We start from the raw sequence: 20014 nt of genomic DNA on the forward strand, positions 1-20014 counted from the left end.
TCTTTAGGCAAGTCACTTAGTTATTTGCCTTCTGGAATTTGGGGGGTTGGACTTGATGCTGTCAATGTCTCCTCTAGCTTTACATTCACTGATGGTGTCTTGTAATAGTCAGTCAATCAATTCAACAAGCACTATTTAATAGTCATAAAACTAGCTCATAGCAAATTGATCTCTGGGTCTAAAAAGAAAGGCCAAAATAGAGACTTGAAATACACAAAAACATACACCAATGCATTCCTTATCAAATACAAAAAAGAAAATTCAATATATTTCAACAAATTTGCGTTAAAGGCTCTGCCTCTTTAAGCTCGGGTAATGAAATGAACAGTAGCGCCTATTATCATTATAACTCTTCTGCCCTTAGGTTAGTATATACTGTCAAGCCAAGCATGAAATGTCAAGATATTCTGCACACCTCTGCAGTAAAGATCTCTAGGATACTTTGTTTTATGGAAACAGGATTTGTAACTTCTCCACTGTTCATTTCTGCCTAGGACTGCACCTTTTATAAACCTACTGATTAATATCAAACAGTGAACAGATCTGACAAGCAGGATTACCAATCCAAGAAAACTGTTTATAGTGTGAACACTATTTCCAGCCAGTATGCTTAATAATAAAATCCTGTTGTACTTAAGTGGTAAAGGGATTACATAACTGTCAGAGTGTCTTTAACTGTTAAGAGTAGCCATATTAAAGACAGGCTGTACAGAAGCTCAAGTGAAATATTTCATGTCACTTTATCATTATCATATTTCTCTATTTTAATAATATCATTGACACACATAAGAGAGACACAAACCCAGATGTTATGAATTCATTTATGTTGTTTCAAGCATTTCTGTGGAAGACAAGAATGAGCATTTGATATCTTTTTTAAACCACCTGTGTATTACTAGTATGTATTTTTCTTATTTCTTGATTCATTGTTTTCACTTAATATCAATGAATTAGAAAGCATTATTTCATTGATATGCAATGAAAACATTGAGCCACTTTTGTATTTTTTTCAACATTTAGTGACTTTAATATTGGGAATTTTTAAACACCAAAATTTTGTGAGACACAATAGCAAAAATGTCTCTCTAAGACAGGACAAACACGTATGCATAATTTCTTCAGATGTGTTGCCAGAATTATAAAACTGAGCTACAGAGGGAAGAAATAAAAGTTACTTAGCCTCACAAGCTGCAAGGATAATTGAGGAGTAACAGCAGCTGACCCAGTAACTATTACTGACTTTGTCTTTTGCTAACAAAAACAAACTTGACAGACAAACGCAGAGTTTAGTAAAAACTAATATAAAACTATTTAGGGCTATAAAACTTCTAAAACACTAACTAGAAAAATGACCTTGAGGGCTGTCCACAGCATAATTTCAAATCATATCTTCGGTATGGTAAGCATTGCTATTTTTCTATCATTAATTTTAAAAGGAGAGGAGTAGCCTAGCTTAGCAGCCACAGAACTGGCCTTTAGTCAAAGAACCATGAGTTTCACTCCTGTCTCTGGAAGAGACTGGCTATGTGATCCTGGGAAAGTCCACAGGAAACTCTCTTAGACTATTAGCTGCAAATCAGTATTGATAGAAGGAGTTTATTCTTCAGAAGTACTCTAAACCAATGAAACTGCAGAATCAGACCAAAAGGGAGAAAAAAGAATGTTAATAACATCTTCCTTCATTTTTCATTAGTTTTTATCCTAAATCCCTAGAATAAAAACTCATATTTACTTCCTCTCTCCTCTCCTTCATTTTCTCCTCCCCCTCCCCACAACAGCTCTTTAAATCTCCCCCCCCTCCCTATCTATTAGTCCTCCCCTCCCCTCCTCAATTATCTCTTCATTTGGCAAAAAGACTTAGTATTAGCTGCCTAAGACAGTTTCTTAGCTTTTCTTTTTCTTTAAATTTCCGTTCCTTAAATTTATTGGGAAATGGTCTCTGTCATTATCTGTTCTTTTATCATCTTCCATTTTTCCAGTATCAATGGCTTATTTAAATGATTCAGTTTGAAATATTTTAATTTCATATCTTCTTCTGATACTTTTATTTTAATTTTTCCTGATTATCATCTTTGCTCTAATAAGAGAGCAGTCTGATTATAGATGTGTCTGATTTGGGAATGATTTGCACATATACACAAATAAGTCATTTTAAGACTGTTAAAGTATAATAATTTTATTTTTTGTTGTTGTTGTTGTTATATTATTTGGTGCTTACTATATCTAGCACCTCACAACTATTTTCTTGGAGAAAATAGTCATGATGTAATCAGAAGTGTCCTCTCCTCCTGATTAGTACTGAACTTCCCATATTAAGAATCTTCATTGCTGGATAATTCCAGCATTCTAACTAACTGATGCCTACCTTCTTGTGCTATTGGAAGCATTAAACAAAATATACCTGAGTAAAACCCCTACCCCTTTCTATGAAGCATATGGCTCTTCTACATTGCAGAATGACCCTGAGGTATGGTGATACCTATGGCCCGCCTATACAGAATTAAAGAGGCATAAGAATTTAACATAACCTGGATCCCAGAAATACCCTTCACATTATCATTAAATTCTGTGTCCCCAAAATCATCTCATTCAGTCCCTTCTGAATATAATATTACCCATGTTAGATTATATTTTATTTATTTTGTTAAATATCTTTCAGTTCCATTTTTATCTCATTTGAGCTAAATTCAAGAGTATTGTGTGCTACATGTTGTCTGTGGGCCATGTATTTGACATCTGTGAGAGGAAGAAGTCATGTTAATAAGGACATAGCTACACTGGAGTGTTGTAATATTGGAATATGAGAGCCACACAACAGCTCTTTAGATACCCCCCCTAAGTCCTTACCGAAAGGCACTTGCCTCAACCATCATGTCAATTCTGGCTCTGCTTCTGCTCTGCTTCTAAGGTGACTGAATAAAGCATGAATATGCAAAATGAGTACATGCCTTTGGGGGTAGCACTTAGGGTGTAAGAGCATTATCTCACAAGTGGTGGGGTGAGAGAAATGCACAACAGAACCAAGTGGTGCTGGCACTCAAAATGTGAGCAACACAGCACTTACGCCAGAAGAGGTTTCCCTAGAATGCCGTGCATTCGTCTATTCTAAATCACTCCAATGTGTTTTTGCTTACCACAATGATAGCTGCTGACATTTCATGTCTATATGATTTTCACAGTGAAAACACTCCAGTTATAACAAGAGGATATTCCATTTGTTGGAAGATGTGCTCCAAATGGCAAAGAATGACACCCTTCAGAGGTCCTTAAAATCCACTGAAGGTAAATATATACCTCTTGAGGGGTAGGAGAGATTGTTAAACTTGGCTAAGTAGAATAAAGGTTACCTGCAACATGTACATCAGAATTTGTCATGAATGTCATACAAGCAAATCAAAAGCAAATACATACTAATGTTTTCCTCATGGATAGTGTCAACTATCAAATGAAAATCAAGCTGCTTGAGGTATAATCCCCAAAGTTTATTTACAAAGCCCAGGGAAAAGTAATAGAAACAAAAGGATATTTGTAAATAGCAATCTAACCTCAGCAGCCTTTCTCTGACCACATTCAGACCCAGACTGCCTTAACTGCCTCTAGAGAGAAGCTTTTAAAACCACCAGTTCCCACAATGCTTTGCTGTCCCAAGATCAAATAATATGATGTTATCCAAATCACCATTAAATGGAAGAGTATTGCCTTAATATATTCCAAACTCCCAATGACTCCAATGGGGCAAACCTTTTTTCTTGTGCTCTTGTGTTACAGAATCTTGCTATCTCCCCCTGTTCCATGTCATTCGTTAGCAGTCTGCTCTTAAAATATTTTTACATTATACTATCTTCTTTCAATATATAAAAATAGAAAAAGAGCATGGCAATCCATGTCTAAGTTGTTCCCAAAGACAAGATAATCCCTCTATACAACTTTCCTAGGTTAACCTTCATCTATTACTGGTGGGCCACACCTTATAATGTTTTCCCAGAGGGCAACTTCTTTCTTACTAATTATAGTGACTTCATAGTGCTAACAAATGGTGCCATTAACTGAGATATTCCACCACCTATACGTAGAACCAAGCAGGAGAGTCTTGGGTGTTACTATGAAAAAGGAAATTGAAAATTACTCATGTGGGGAGTCCTAAAAGTCATAGTGCTGCTTTAAGCTATTAAAGCTTATTCATTTATTTATACTATCCAAGTTCAAAAAAAGCATTAAGATTTTTGGGACGGTCTGTACATAGAATGCTATACTTTGGTTTATTAAATAAGATTAAAATACCTAATGGTTAGATACATGTAGAACAATGACATATCTCAGATTAACTAAGGAGTAAACATTTCCACAAAATCTTGACAAATCAGAGAAAATGGCAGAAATAAAGGACATATATGTAATATCACATGCAGAATAATTCACAGGAAATCAATTATAAAAATATAAATTTATAGAGGAACAAATAACCACAAGTATAGAAAAATATAGTAATCTTAACATATGATGCATTGAGTAGGCTACACTAATTACTGTTATTTAAAAGTTTGGTATGATTCTAGAATAATGTATCATGAGTATAAATATATTAATATTACTAATGGGAAATATGTTCTAATCCTTTTTTGTAGAATACGCTTTGGCTCTCATATTCAACAATTCTCTATAAGATGAGCACAGTAATAGGAAAGGGTTTAAGAGAGGTAATGAAAATGATGAAAGCGCTGGAATTGGAAAGTAGGAGGAAAAGTAAAACAAATGAAGAGCAAATTTTTTTCATGAAGAGCAAATTCTGGGGTGAATATATAATTATTATTGTTATTATTTTGCATCTTATGGCCATTACTAATGCAGGCTACCCTCCATTGGACCCTCAGGGATCTTCCATAATTCTTTTCTTAATTTATTCTCAAAATGCTATTTTGCTACTCAAACTGACTTGTTCTAATCTGTTCTTCATCCTCAAATTTCTAATCTCTCCCTGAAACTCTCTCTTAACAGACAACATAAAGATCAGAAACTACTTGGTAACTTAGTCTTTGACAGCTGCCCAGAGCACTGACCATCTCCCACCTCTACTGCTACAATGATTACAACGACTACTACAACTATTATTACTACCACTACTATTGTTACTACTACTACTACTATAGCTGCTGTTGCTTCTACCATCACTCCCTACTATTAGCTAGCATTCATATAGCCCTTTAAAATGCACTTTACATATATGTTATCTCACTTGATCCTCATAATAACCCTCTGAAGTAGGTGCTATTATTCACATTTCCCATATGAGAAAACTGAGGAAGACAAAGGTCTAAGTGACTTTCTTGAGGCCTCACAAGTAATTAGCATTAGAGATAGGATTTGAACCGAAGTCCTCTGACTCGAAAGCCAATACTTCTTCTATTTCACCATGATATTTGTTATTTTGTCCATAGTCAGAATTTAATAAATTCCTGTTGAATTGAATTGAAAAAAGGTAATTCAGTGGAAAGTATCATTGGTTGGAAGTAAAAGATCCCAGCTCTGCCAATGATTACTTCTATATGCCTTTGAATAAGTCCTATAACTTCTCTGAGCCTCATCTGGCTCATCTGTAAAATTAAGGAATTAAGTTAGATGACTTTAAGGACACTTTGAGCTCTCAATGTATAATCTATGATCCTAAAAAATCAAGGCTTAAAGACTGGTCAACTATTGAAGGAGAGGAAAGAGACAAAGGACTATTCCAATGTTTCAAATCTAGAAGCATATTGAAGGGGGAAGATGTTCAACTGTTTTCTCTTTTGACTAAAAAGAAAGTAGGCTAAATAGGAAATAAAATTAAAATCCAACAATAAAAGTTTTCTCTGTCCTCTTTTGCACTACCATCTTCTTTGGTTCATTTCATATCAGCACCATTAACATCAACTTCACTTGAAATTCTTCCTTATGTCTTTTAAATGTGGATTTTATCCTTGATCTCTCATAACTTCTACACTTTGTGGATTTATCATCATGATTCCTTCCATCATTTATATACAGGTGGTCCCCAGATTTCTTTCTCTACTCCTGATCTCTTTCTATTTGAATAATCTATTTTCTCTTAATAGCTGCTGGGCATTCTCAGCTGGCTCTCTTCCTGTCTCTTAAAACTCAACTTTGCAAAGAAAGAATTGCCCAATTCAGTCAAAAACCTTTCCTATTATCAAACTTTTCCAATTATATGAGAAATATTTCTTTCCTTTAGCTTGAAATTTTGGTGTCACTTTAAATAATCGCCTATTTTGCTTTGTTTTAGTCAGCATTTTTTGTACTTAAAATCATTTTCCAAATATTCACTGTGTACAGTTATAGCACAAAAGAAAAAGAAGTAACTCTTTCCTTTAATAACTTGTAATCTATCTGTATACACATCAATTCGACAACCAATTTAGTGCAAGAGTTCTTAACATTATATGTATATGTCATAGAACATTTTATTAGTCTGGTAAAACTTATGGATAACCTTGTCAGTATAAATCCTTAAATATATAAAAATAAAACATTATTTCAAAGAAAACCAATGATATTGAAATAAAGGCATTTTCCCATCTATGTTTATGATCCTATTGTAATCCAACTGCAGACATCTTTGGTTGGAGGGACGGTGATATGTGATTTGGGTTTTGATTAGATAGTAGGATTTCAATGAAGGTATTGTAATTAGAAAGAATAATGTGAGCAGACATAAAAAATAAGGACATGCCCCATATTCTCATGGAATAGTTACTTTGGTCAAAAAAATAATATCACAAAAATGAAATTCATTTTATTTTAATAGGAAATATTTAATTATATGGAAGTTCTTTTCTAATCAACTAATTATATTCAGTCACACCAATAATTATTTCACGGAAAAATAAAATCAATACCAAATGTGAAGTTATTATATGTAGTTAAGGCAAGTTCAACCCAATCTTTTAAAACAAGCTGTTGAAACAAAAAAAATTGAAAATGGATAAGATACTAATATAGACTATCATTAAGGAACTTGAACCAACATAAATTAATTTCCACAACAAGGAGACCAAAAGAGCCCAGAAACTATCTTGGCCAACAAACACAAGATCCCATTTCCAAGTGGAGAGGCCTGTTGGTCAAGAAAAGCTTTAGTTCAGAAAATAAACTTGTAGATTTGTAAATGTCTATGGAAAAAGATGCAGAAAGATTATAGCTAGTATTGCCTCCTATCATAATAAAAAGGGGTGGAGGGAAAAGAAGAAATTAGGCTAAACACAAGAGGACCATTATCTACTCAATTATCACAAAGGCACATCTGTATAAAAATGGAAAGAGGACAACCAATAGACAAAAAACAAAGTAAACAACCTCTCAAATTTTCCATAACAAAGTATAAATATCTATCTATGAAAAAAACAGGAATGAAGAATCCTTATTATTCCTAATTATGATATGCAATTGAATAGTGATTCTATAGAGCTGATTCAACAGTACAAATATTATGGACAAACATTCAATTTTGTCAGTGAACTTGGACTATCATAGTTGAAGAAAATGAGAAGAATGGTCTAGATGAAGTTTTGAAATTAAATAGTGGTTTTAATTACCTCAAGTTACCATATTAAAAAGGCTCCATGTCTCAAAATATCACACTTTTCAATGAGCTAATGACTCCCAGCATTTCTATGTCCAGTCCTAGTAGCTCTCATGACTTTCAGTCACACCTAAACAACTGTCTATTAAATATTAATTAGCAAATAGATGTACCATAACCACTTCAAATCAACATGTCCAAAACAGAACTTATTTTCCCCAAACCTCTTACCATTTCTCTTTTGAATACCATTCTCCTACTTAATGAGGTATAAACCTCAAAATTATCCTAGACACCTCTCTCTCCCTTATTCCTCCTATCCCATCATTTGCCAAGTCTTACCATTTCTAGTTCCACACCATCTCCTGCATCTTCCCTCCTTCTCCACTCATAAGACAACATGGTTTAGGCTGGCACCATCTCTTGCCTAGTCTATTGTAATTATGTTCCACTTAATCCTTCTGCCTCCTGTCTCTCTCTTCCACAATCCACTTTTTATACAGTTTCTAAGATGACATTCCTCAAATTTAGGTGTGACTGTCACCCCCCTCTTCAATTGCATTCATTCCCAATTGCCTACACATTACTAGAAATTCCTTTCTTTCACTTTTAAACCCCTTATAACTTAGTTCTGGCCTACCTTTATAGGTTTATTGCACATTATGACCATCAAAAGCACAAAGGTCAATCACTGGATCCTAAGCCATCGCCAGTCATACCCAATTTTATCCTGCTGCTGCACTTCAATAACTGCAAGAGAAGAGTGAAACCGTCAACTTTAAGCAACTCTTCCTCACAAATCCAATTCACAAGAAAGTTAAGAAGTCTCTCCTAATGTCACTGGTCCTCTTTAGAAACAAAGGATGAATAACTCTTCTTCACACATTCTATTTTCAAGCAAAACTGGTCTCCTTACAATTCTTTAGTACATGTTAAAACCTCTGGGCTTTTGTCCAGTCTTTCTTATATCCTGTAGATGGAATGCACTCTCTTCCCACTTAATCTTCATGGAATTTCCAGCTTCCTTCAAGATATAGTTTATGGAGAATATCTTACATAATGCATATATGTTTACTTTCTTATCTATGTTCATGCTATTTTTGTACCTACAATAGAATTTAAGCTCTTTAAAAACAGGTATCATTCCTTTCCTTTCCTTTATCTTTATTTTTATTCATTTTGTGGGAGGAGGTAGGGTCTTTGTATCACTAGTGCTTGGTACATCATAGAGTCTGAATACATGTTAACTAAATTGAATGAATTGAAGTGGAATGTTAAAAAAGCCCACAAAATGAGATTTCTTTTTTTTTTTAAAGATGATAGTAGATAGTCCCCCAGGAATGCCAATCAAAGTATATCCCCACTACTTCCAAATGGTATATGTTTAATTATGCTCTACAATATTTATTTTTGGTCCTATTTAGGAAGCAGTATTAGCTTTTAACAACAAAAAAGCAGTAGGAACTGTACCTGTGATTTCATTGGGGTGAGGCAACTCTCTCTTCCAATTCAGGTTAACACCTTCAATGCTATTTATTGTCTGAAAAAGCTTCCTGGAGTACTGAGAGAGTTAATGATTTGCCCAGTGTCACAGCTAGCCTGCTTCAGAGGCAGGAATTGAACCTAAGTCTTTCAGTCTTCAGGGGTGGCTCTCCTTCCTCTCTGCAAAGGTACAGGCTAAGCTTTGTGATCATCTACCAAATGCAAACCATTAGAGAATAATGCATATGGTGTCTTTTTTTATGCAATCTAAGGAGACATATGGAAATAAGATAATCTTATAGTTTACCTTACCTCCAAAGAAAACTGTTCATCTTCATCAAAGTTTGAAAAATGAAGCATGGTTTTTATACATATTGAAAAATTTAGGAAAGTTATATCTGCATTTACAAAAGAGCAAAATTTTAAAGATTTCCATATAGTAAGTGACACTGTTATATTATAACATCAAACATCAATTAATCACTACTTTTTTGTTCAGTAACTTGGGACTGACTGAGCTGTAATGTAGGACAAAGGGAAGAGAAATAAATTAAGCAGGTCTTACAGTTTCACTTCATTTATTTGGTTAAGTCATGAGAATTTAAATATGCCCCATACTAAACAACTTTAAATTTTATAATTATGCAGTAATGGAACATCTTAATATTATATTTAGAATTATATTACTTTAAGGAAATTTAAAAGATAAAATATACAAAAAGCACATAAGTAATTTAAGTATTTTGTATCAGTGAAGCTATAATTCTTACTAATTTTATTTCATATAGACATTTAGTTTAGTGTTTCATATCTTATCTATTCCTTTTTGGAATTATTAAAGGCTGAAAATTGTTAACTGGCACAATCCACTAATAGAACACTAATATCATTGATTATTTGGTACTTAACACTTTTTTAATAGAGAATTAAGTTCTATGTGATATTCTTGAATTTTAAAATACAGTGTATCAAAGTATATGTAGGAACTGAGTTTCCAAAAGATTCAAAATGGAACAACAGAAAGATTCACTAGCAAACCCAAAGTTCATTTAAGAAACTTCTATCAGGGATCCAGCCAAGTTGGATCTCTCACGTATGTGACACTCCTCTTGTCTCTGTGGCTTTGCACTAGTCATGTCATGGACTTGGAATGCATTCCCTGCCTCTTTCCCTATCAACAATTCCTTTCTTTAAGATGCAGTTCAAGAACCATCCAATTCATGAAACCTTTTCTGTTCTCTCCAAATACTCAAACTAACTTGCATTTAACTTCTTTTGTATATATTTATATACATTCCATATCTAAATGGTCATCGATCCCTTTCCAACTTCAAAATTCTGAGCAAATATATATGCAGAAACACCTGAAGTTGCAAGGGATCAGGGTTTCTCCCTGGGGAAGGACCAGAGAGAAGACTCAGAGAGCAGTGTACACACCTTTCCCTGGATCATCAGGGAAACGCAGCACCTTAGAAGCACCCAAAACTTCCAAATCCCCAACATAGCACTGAAAACAGCAGTGTGAAAAAGCCTAAGGCTTGGAACAGTGATTCCCCACAGACCCAACCCCAGGATCAGAACCTAATGTTAAACTAAATAATAAAAATAAGCAAACAATGGTAAAAGAAAAGACCACCAAAAGCTAAGATGGAGACAGAGGAAATTAAGACAGAAACTCAGAAGAAATTGATGATATCAAAATATATTTAAGCACAACCTCAAATAAAAATATGAATTTAATATCAACCCAACAATAATTCTTGGGAGAGTCAGAAGAAAGATGACTTAAATAGTAAAATAAGAATGGCAGAGGAAAACTTTGGAATAGAATGAGAGTCAAAAAAATAAAAAAGCAGTTAATAGCTTGGCAGGAGTTACAAAAAATGATGAAGAAAATAACACCTTAAAATATAATTAAATAATTTATTTAATGAGCACCCTAGTTCAAATATCAATAATATGGAAATGGGTCTTGATCAATGACACAGGTAAAACTCAGTGGAACCATTTGTTGGCTGGGGGGGGGCATAGAAGAGGGAAAGAACATGAATCTTGTAATCATGTAAAAATATTCTTAATTAATTAAAATTTTCCAGATTCAAAAAAATATAATTGATTTAAGAGCTACAAAACTTCAATGATGAAAATAAACTCCTTTAAACACAGAACTGTCCAAATTTCTTTATGAGACATCAAGAAATAATCAAATAAAATAAAAGGGTTGAAAATAGAAGAAAATGGGAAATTTCTCATCACAAAACAACTGACCTATAAAACAAATCAAGAAGTGATGATGATTTAAGAATTATTAGATTTCCTGAAAGTCATGATAAAAAATATTTCACATAATTATGAAAGAAAACTTCCCTGGTGTCCTAAAACAAGATTTAAAAAGAAAGTGAAAAAATCTACCAACCACTTCTTGAAAGAGATCCTAATATTAAAACTTCCAGGAATATTATACTCAAATCCTGGAGCTCCCAGGTCAGAGAGAAAGATATTTTAAATAGCCACAAAGAAACTATTCAAAAACTGAACAGCCACAATTAACATCCTGCAAAATTTAGTAGTTACCATGTTAAAGGAGTGTAGGGCTTTGAATATGATATTCCAAAAAGCAAAAGAGCTGGATTATAACCAAGAATAATCTACCTAGCAAAACTGAGTATAATTCTTTAAGGGAAAATTGGAAATTTATTTAAATGCAAGATTTTTAAACATTACAATGAAAAGATCAGAACTGAATAGAAAATAGGCTTTCAAATAAAAAAAGACTTTTAAAGTAAAAAACTCAAGAAAGGCATAAAAAAAGAAACATGAAAGATAAATTATATGAATCAATAAGATTAAACTATTTCAATCATGGATGGGGAAGACAATACAGCTAAGAACTTTATAATTATTTAGGCCAGTGATGGGCAAACTACAGCCCGTGGGCCAGATGTGGCCCCCTGAAATGTTCTATTTGGCCCCTGGACATTATTCCTAATCTGATGAATACAATGAGTAGGATACAATACAATGAAACTTCAAAAGAGTTGCCTTAGAAAACAGACTGACAGATGAGCATTTCCTTTCCTTTGGCCCCCTCTTTAAAAAGTTTGCCCATCACTGATTTAGGAAGTTAGAAGGACTCTGGTTTGACAGAATATGCAAAAATTAGTCACATATATTTGAATGATGGAAAAAATGAAAGAGAAAAAGAGATGACCTAGGAGAAGAGGGAAGGGAGAAGAATAATGGGGGAAATTATCTCACATAAAAGAAGTATGAAAGGAAGAGCTTTTATATTGGAGTGGAAATGGTGGGGGAAAGGGGTTAGGCAAACCTCACTCTCAACTGAATTATTTCAAAAGAGTGAAGAATATACACACATTTGTTTGGGTATAGAAATCTATGTTACACAACAGCGAAGTAGGAAAGGAATGAGTTGAGAAAAAACTGAGTGACAAAAGGATGGGTGTATTAAGGAATGAAGTGGTCAGGATTTTTAGGATGAACAGGGTTAAATGAGGAAGAGAAAGAAAAAAGAAGAAAATAAAATGGAAGGAAATGTACCTTTAATAATTATAAATATGAATGAGCATTGGATAAATTCATCCATAAAATGGAAAGAGACAGAAATGGATTAGAAACCAGAATCTAATATGCTGTTTACAAAACACACAATTGAAATAGAAAGAGATATACAGCGTTAAAATAAGGGGCTAGAGCACTCTTATTCTTTAGCTGATGTGAAAAACATAGCAATCATGACCTAAGAAAAAGTAAAAGCAAAAACAGATCTAATTAAAGGGGTTAAACAGGGAAACTACATCTAGCTAAAAGACACCAAAGACAAAAAATTAATATCAGTACTAAACCTATATGTGCCAAATTGCATAATATCCCAAGTTTTTTGTGTGTTTTTTTAAACCCTCACCTTCCATCTTAGAATCAATACTGTGTATTGGCTGCAAGACAGAAGACTGGTAAGGGCTTGGCAATGGGGATTAAGTGACTTGCCCAGGGTTACACATCTGGGAAGTGTCTGTGGCCAAATTCAAACCTAAGACCTCCCATCTCTAGGCCTGGTTCTCAATCCACTGAACCACCCAGCTGCCCCCATAATATTCCAATTCTTAAATGGAAAGGTTAATCTGTTACAGGAGGAAATAGACTATAAAACTATTGTAATGGGGAATCTCAACTTCTTCCACTCAGACCAAGATAAGTCTAACCACAAAACAAATTAGGAAAGTTTGATATGACCAATATCTAGAGAAAACTGAATAGGAATATAAAACATTATGCATCCTTTCAACTATGCCTGGCACCTTGACAAAAGACTAATCATTCACTAGGGCATAAAAATCTCACAACCAAATGTAGAAAAGGAGAAAGAGAAAAAGCATCCTTTTAAGACCACAATACTATAAATTACATCACATAAAAAGCTATAGAAACAGAGATTAAAAATTAATTGAAAACTAAATAATCTAATCCTAAAGAACGAATGGGTCAAAGAACAAATTACTTTTAAAAAATCAATGATTTCATTAAATTAAAATTACAACAAGGTACAACATACCAAAATTCGTGGAGCATAACCAAAACAGTACTAAGGGGAAATTTTATTTCCCTAAATACTTGTATCAGTAAAAGAGAGAAAGAGTAGACTAATGAATCAAGAATACAACTTTTTTAAAAAACTAGAAAAAGAACAAATTTAAAATCTCCATTTAAATGCCCAAATGAAAATCCTGAAAATCAAGGGAAAAATGAAGTTAAAAGAATTTTTTTTAAATCATTAAAGTTATAAAACAATTAGGAATTGGTTTTATGAAAAAAATCAATATAATAGACCATTAGTTAATTTGATTTTTAAAAGAAAAAAGAAAAACAAATTATCAATATCAAAAATTAAAGGGTGAATTCACCACCAATGATGAGGAATTTAAACAATTATGAGAAGCTATTTTTCTCAATTATAAGCCAATAAGTCTAATAAGGTAAGTAATATGGATAAATATTTACAAAAATATAAATTGCTCAAATTAACAGAAGAAAAATATTAAATACTTATATAATCCTATCTTAGAAAAACAAATTGAACAAGCCATCAATGAACCCCCTAAGAAATAATCTACAGGACTAGATAGATCTACAAAGGGAATTCTACTAAATGTTTGAGGAAGAATTAATCCCAATACTGCATAACTATTTGAAAATAAAAAGTAAGAAAGAGTCTTACCAAATTTCTTTTATGATACTAACATGATTTTGATACCTAAACAAGGATTGGGATCCCTAATATGTATTGAGACACAATTTTAAATAAAATAATAACCAGGAGATACATAGCACAAAGATTATATACTATACCCAGGTGTTTTGTTTGTGTGTATGTTTTTCTTCCCAAGAAAGGAGGGCTATTTCAATTTTAGGAAAACTATAAAAATAACTGACAACATCCATAACAAAAAAATGGAAAAGTTTATGATTTTATCAATAATTGCAGAAAAAGCTTTAACAAAATATAATGCTCATTTCTATTTAAAAAAATAATAAAAAGCATAGGAAAAAATGGAGCCCTAATTGCTCATTGGTTGGCTGAGTAAATATGATAAAATTACAATTCTCCCTAAAATAATTAACTTATTCAGTGGTATGCCAATCAACCAAAGAATTGTTCTATAGATTTAGAAAAATAATAACTAAAATCATCTTAAAGAACAAAAGGTCAAAAATATCAAGGAAACCAATGAAAAAATAAAGTCAGGCTAGCGGTACTGGATTTCAAACTATTTACAAAACAAAAATTATAAAAACAATTTTGCACTCACCAAGAAATAGAGTGATGGATCTGTGCAATCAATTAGGTATACGATATACAGTAGTAAATGACCACAGTAATTTATTATATGTTAAATACAAAGACCTAAGATTTTGCTGCAGGAACTCAGTTCACAAAGATTGCTAGGAAAAGGGTGATATAAGTAGAGAAGGGGAGCTTGGAAATTTTTAACTGTCATATCTATGGATAAGAGAAGAGTTTTGACCAAACAAGAAGTAGAGAATTCATGAAGAATAAGATGGATAATTCTGATCATTATGAAATTAAGCATATTTTAAACAAAATCAACACAGTCAAAATTCAAAGAAAGCAGGAAACCAGGTGGTGGGGGTGGGGAGAGAGAAATACAGTAAGTTTCTGATAAAGTCTCATTTCACAAATATATAAAGATCAGGAAACAAATTTATAAAAATAAGAGCCATTTCCTATTTGATAAATGGTCAAAGGGTATGAAGAGGCAATTTTCTGAAGAAATCAAAGCTATCTGCAGTCATATTTAAAATGTTCTAAATTGCTATTGATTAGAGAAGTGCAAATGAAAACAAATCTAAGAGGTACCACTTCAAATCTATCAGATTGGCTAATATGACAAAAAAGGAAAGTGATAAATCCTAGAGAACATATGGAAAAATAGGGTCAGTAATGCACTATTGGTGTAGTTATGAAGTGGTCCAATCATTCTTTAAACAAAAAGCAAAAACAAAAAACCCTTAATTTCTGTCCAATAATGTTTCCAAAGCAGAAGAAGGGGAAGGGCTAGGAAACTGGGGTTAAGTGACATGCTTAGGATCACACAGCCAGGAAGTATATGAAACCAGATATGAACCTAGATCCTGACTCCAGATCTGGCAGTCTTTCCACTGAGCTGCCTAGTTGTTTCATCTTTCCTTTTTTTTGGACCAATTGTTTTTAAGGACAATTTGGAACTATGCTCAAAAGACTAAAACTGCATACTCTTTCACTCAATAATGGTAAAAAGACATGTTTGCACAAAAATATTTATAGTAGCCCTTTTGTGGTGGCTAAGAATTGGAAATTGAGGGGATGCCCATGAATTGGAGAATGGTGAAACAAGTGGTATTATTGTGATAGAATACCAAAGTGCTTTAAGAGATGTTGGCAATGGTTTTTGAAAAATCTGAAAAAATTTATTGGTATTGATGCAAAATGAAGCAGCAAAACCAGTAGAACATGATATCAGTAACACCAATACTGTAATAATGATCAAAAGTTAAAAGATTTAACTTTTCTGATCAATTTTGAAAATCAAAGACAATTTCAAAAGGCCCATTATAAAAAAATACTAACTACTTCCAGAGACTGAGATCTGAAGAATTCTGAGTCCAAATAGAAGCACATTTTTTCACTTTTTTTGGGTTCTTTTGTATCCTGGTTAATATGGAAATATGTTTTGCATGACTTCACATTTATAATTGATATCATGTTGCTTGCCTTCTCAAATTGGTTGGGAAGTGAAAGAGAGAGTATTTGGAACTCAATTTTTTTAATTGAATGTAAAAATATTTTTTAAATTAAAATCAGTTCTATTGTATAAAAAAACTAATTGAAGTCTATGTATATGAAATCAACATTATTCATAGTTAAAGTGAACAAATTGTTACCAACTTTAAAACATACCTCATAGTTATATTCTTCCCCTTTGTTCAAATAATGTTGAAATTAAAGTAGAGAATATAATTTTGGACTACACATTTCAGATGACATGAGCCTTCCAGTTTAGTATGTAATATAGAGCAAATTTAATGGTTCAGTTGCCCATTCAACCAGAATTTTTAAGACTTTATTATGTAAGGTACGCTGTGACAGATGTGAAAGATACAAAGACAAAAATAAAATAGAATTTACCTACACAAAGTTTAACTGTTACTGGAATAATTTTTCATAGGCAAGTATATTCTTAAAATCAACTTTATGTACCCAATAGATTTAAATGCCATCTTTAGAATCTGAAACAATTTAATTGTCTAATTAAGTCATATATTCTATGAGATAAAATCAAATCCAATGAAAGACACTATAAAGCCTGCCATTAGAGCTTTTAAAAAAATAGAAGGAACAATTAGAACAAGTACCACTTAAATTTCAATTAAAAAATAAAATGTATAAGTACTTCTTACCTATACAATGAAGAAAAATAATTTTTTATCTATTCAAAAAGATCAACAATCTAAATTAAAGTTTTCCAAGAGGTCTAGGAAACTTTAACTGTCAGGTGTCTTACATATTCAAACTTACAAAGATAAAAAGACTGATCCTGAATTAATATAATCTACAGGTGAATACTATCCTTCCTTGACTGTAATCAATGTAAACAAGCCTAAAGCCTAAAAATTGGTTTCTTTGTTTTTCCTGAATGAGAGAAAAGTTTCTCATGACTATAGGTTTTCATTTCATGACTACAGGGTGTCTTTTGGGAGGAATAGCTTGTCAAATGAAAAAAAATAAAGCCATAACATTTTTTCAACATTTAAAAACCATTCAATTCAATTTAATTTAAAATTAAAATGTCAGTATTTAAAAAACAACAACAAAGAATCTCTTGAAACTATCAAGTTCTTTTTTATTTCATTGTTTTTCAAAGAACTGTTGACAAAACACATTTTAACTGTAATAAAATTAAAGGGATTAGTTGATATGTGGTCCTCTTATATACATTTAGCCTCAGGGATAGAAAAATTACCAAGAAAGAAACAATTGTATTGGTAACTTAAATGACTATATTTTATTATTATATTCATTTCTTACAATATTTATAACTACACAATTTAATATAAATTTGTTTGTTTCAGTTATTAAAATAAATTAATTCAAATGAGTCCACTGATATTGTTGTAGTTACTTTGCACATGGTTTTCCATGATTCTGATAATTTCACCTAGGTTTATTTCATATATATCTTCCAAAGTTCCTTTAGTAAATACTGTAGTTTACCCTCCCAGAGTCAAGGGTCTCTATCAGTGATGGCGAACCTTTTAGAGACAGATTGCCAGGCCCTGCTTCCACCCCACTCTCCAGACCAAGTGCCATGCCTGTCCCCCTGGAGATTTGGTGTTGTGCCCCTACATCCCCACTGAGTGCCAGGTGTCCCCCACCCTCCCTTTATTCCACACAAAGGAGAGAGAAAGTGCTCCCATTGGACTGTTGGGCAGATGGGTAGGGGATGTGAAAAAAGGTCATCAGGAGGAGGAAGGGAGCTGCTCCACACAACTCCCTCTGTTTTTCTAGGAATGAACTCTGGTGGAGTAGAGGGGATGGCCATGTGCCCACAGGGAGTGTTCTGCATGCCATCTTTGGCACCTGTGCCATAGGCTTACTTTCACTGGTCTATATTTTACCCTCAGTGTTCTAGGTGGAAGTATCTTGATGGGCTTTGGGGGCATCTCTTCTCTAGTGACATTGCCTCAACCACAACAGTTGTATAGCCTCTATCATCAGACTTTAGGCACTAGTGTTCCAGTTTCATTTAATCATTTCACATCACTAATCTTTTTACCAAGGGATACTCATTTCAAAGACACAGCAATATCAAAAATACAAATATGTCCCAACACTTCAGAGGCACATTATCCCCTAAAGCACTCAGACTTAGGAGAGTTTCTATATGACTCTGGTCACACCAAATTCAAATCCATGTGTGGCAGGAAGTGCTGCTGGGCTAGGTCCTTGAAGGTCATTCTGCTCCTGGAGGTCACTCTTACTTCTCAGAACATCCGTCCTAGACTGGCTACAAAAAAAGCAAAGATTCACATTCCTGGAATCTCAGGCCTCATACAGCTGTCATGTGACCAGAGGTTTACTTTTTGACCTTTTGAAACTTAGAAAAATGGAGCCTCCAGATGAATTCCTACCAAAAAATTGAAAAGAACAAAGAATGAGGTTAAAAGCCTAAGCCTCATTTTAAGGAAGCCAATGTCAACTGCAGAGAAGAAAAGGACCAAAACTTATCTCCTTCCTCTCTCTCTCTTGTGTAATGAAGAAACTAAGACATTAGCACCTAATTATTCCCCTATTCCCAGTATTATCTTTTCACTTGCAAGACACCATAAGCAAAGTGGTCACAACAAGACAGCGATCCATCAGCAAAGAACAGCTTTCATGAGCTACTCCTTTTTTGAATACCTCTTCAACCAATTGAAGTTTCCCATTTGCTATATGTTTATCTGACAATATCCTCCTCTTAGGGCATGTCTAAGTATGCTCCAGTAGTCCTCCGAGATTCTTCTATTATACAATATCACTTCTTTACTAGAAGCAAGCTTCCCAGCCTGGACCAAAAGGGGAGAAACTATCAGAAATGTTCTGCAATGCACATTATAATTATACTCCTCTGTATTTTTCTTAATCTTACTTATTTGTTTTAGTTCCATATATACATATCTTCCACATATACCTACAATATACATATGCATATACACATATAAAACCTCTATCAGATTCTGATCAGAAATATTTGATGCAAATATCTGTTCCACATTAGTTTATACACCTTTACATATGTCAGAGCTTACTAATGCCACATAATAGAAGATACCTATTTCATCTTTTGAATAAATGAATACAAAGTAATTCATTAAGTGTTAACTCTTTGTCAGAAGGTAAAGAACCCTGGGAAAACAAATATGAGAAAGCAGGACAGTAGTTTATATTAATATCATATCAATGGGGAACCTATGCAAGCCAGAGTTTAAAAGGGAAAATTTAGAAGGGAGAAATTGGCAAAGAGTGCAGTGGTTTGTAACTCTTAGAGGTGTTATGGTGGCCAGGTCAGGTGTAAAAGCTGATCTATCAAAATTCAAGATCTCCAGGATAGGAATTTGATTTTTGATGTAAAGTGGAGGAAATCCAGAATAGCTACAATATAGTTTGGAGTTGGTAGGTAAGTCGTGGGCTGCCTGGTTTCAATTGTGATGAAGCCTCTTTCATGATTAGCTCTCTCCTTTGGTTATGAATGTGTTCTCTAAAAGGTGCATCATCTGTTTCTTCTCATTTCTTTTAGTGACATGACTATTCTTCAAGTCACATATATATTTTGGGGTAATCATGAGACATTATAACATGTGGCTCTAATCCAGAACCTCCAAGTTGAAGGTAAAATGTGGCAA

The sequence above is a fragment of the Gracilinanus agilis genome, chromosome 3, assembly GCF_016433145.1.
Source record: "Gracilinanus agilis isolate LMUSP501 chromosome 3, AgileGrace, whole genome shotgun sequence".
NCBI classification, from domain to species: Eukaryota; Metazoa; Chordata; class Mammalia; order Didelphimorphia; family Didelphidae; genus Gracilinanus; species Gracilinanus agilis.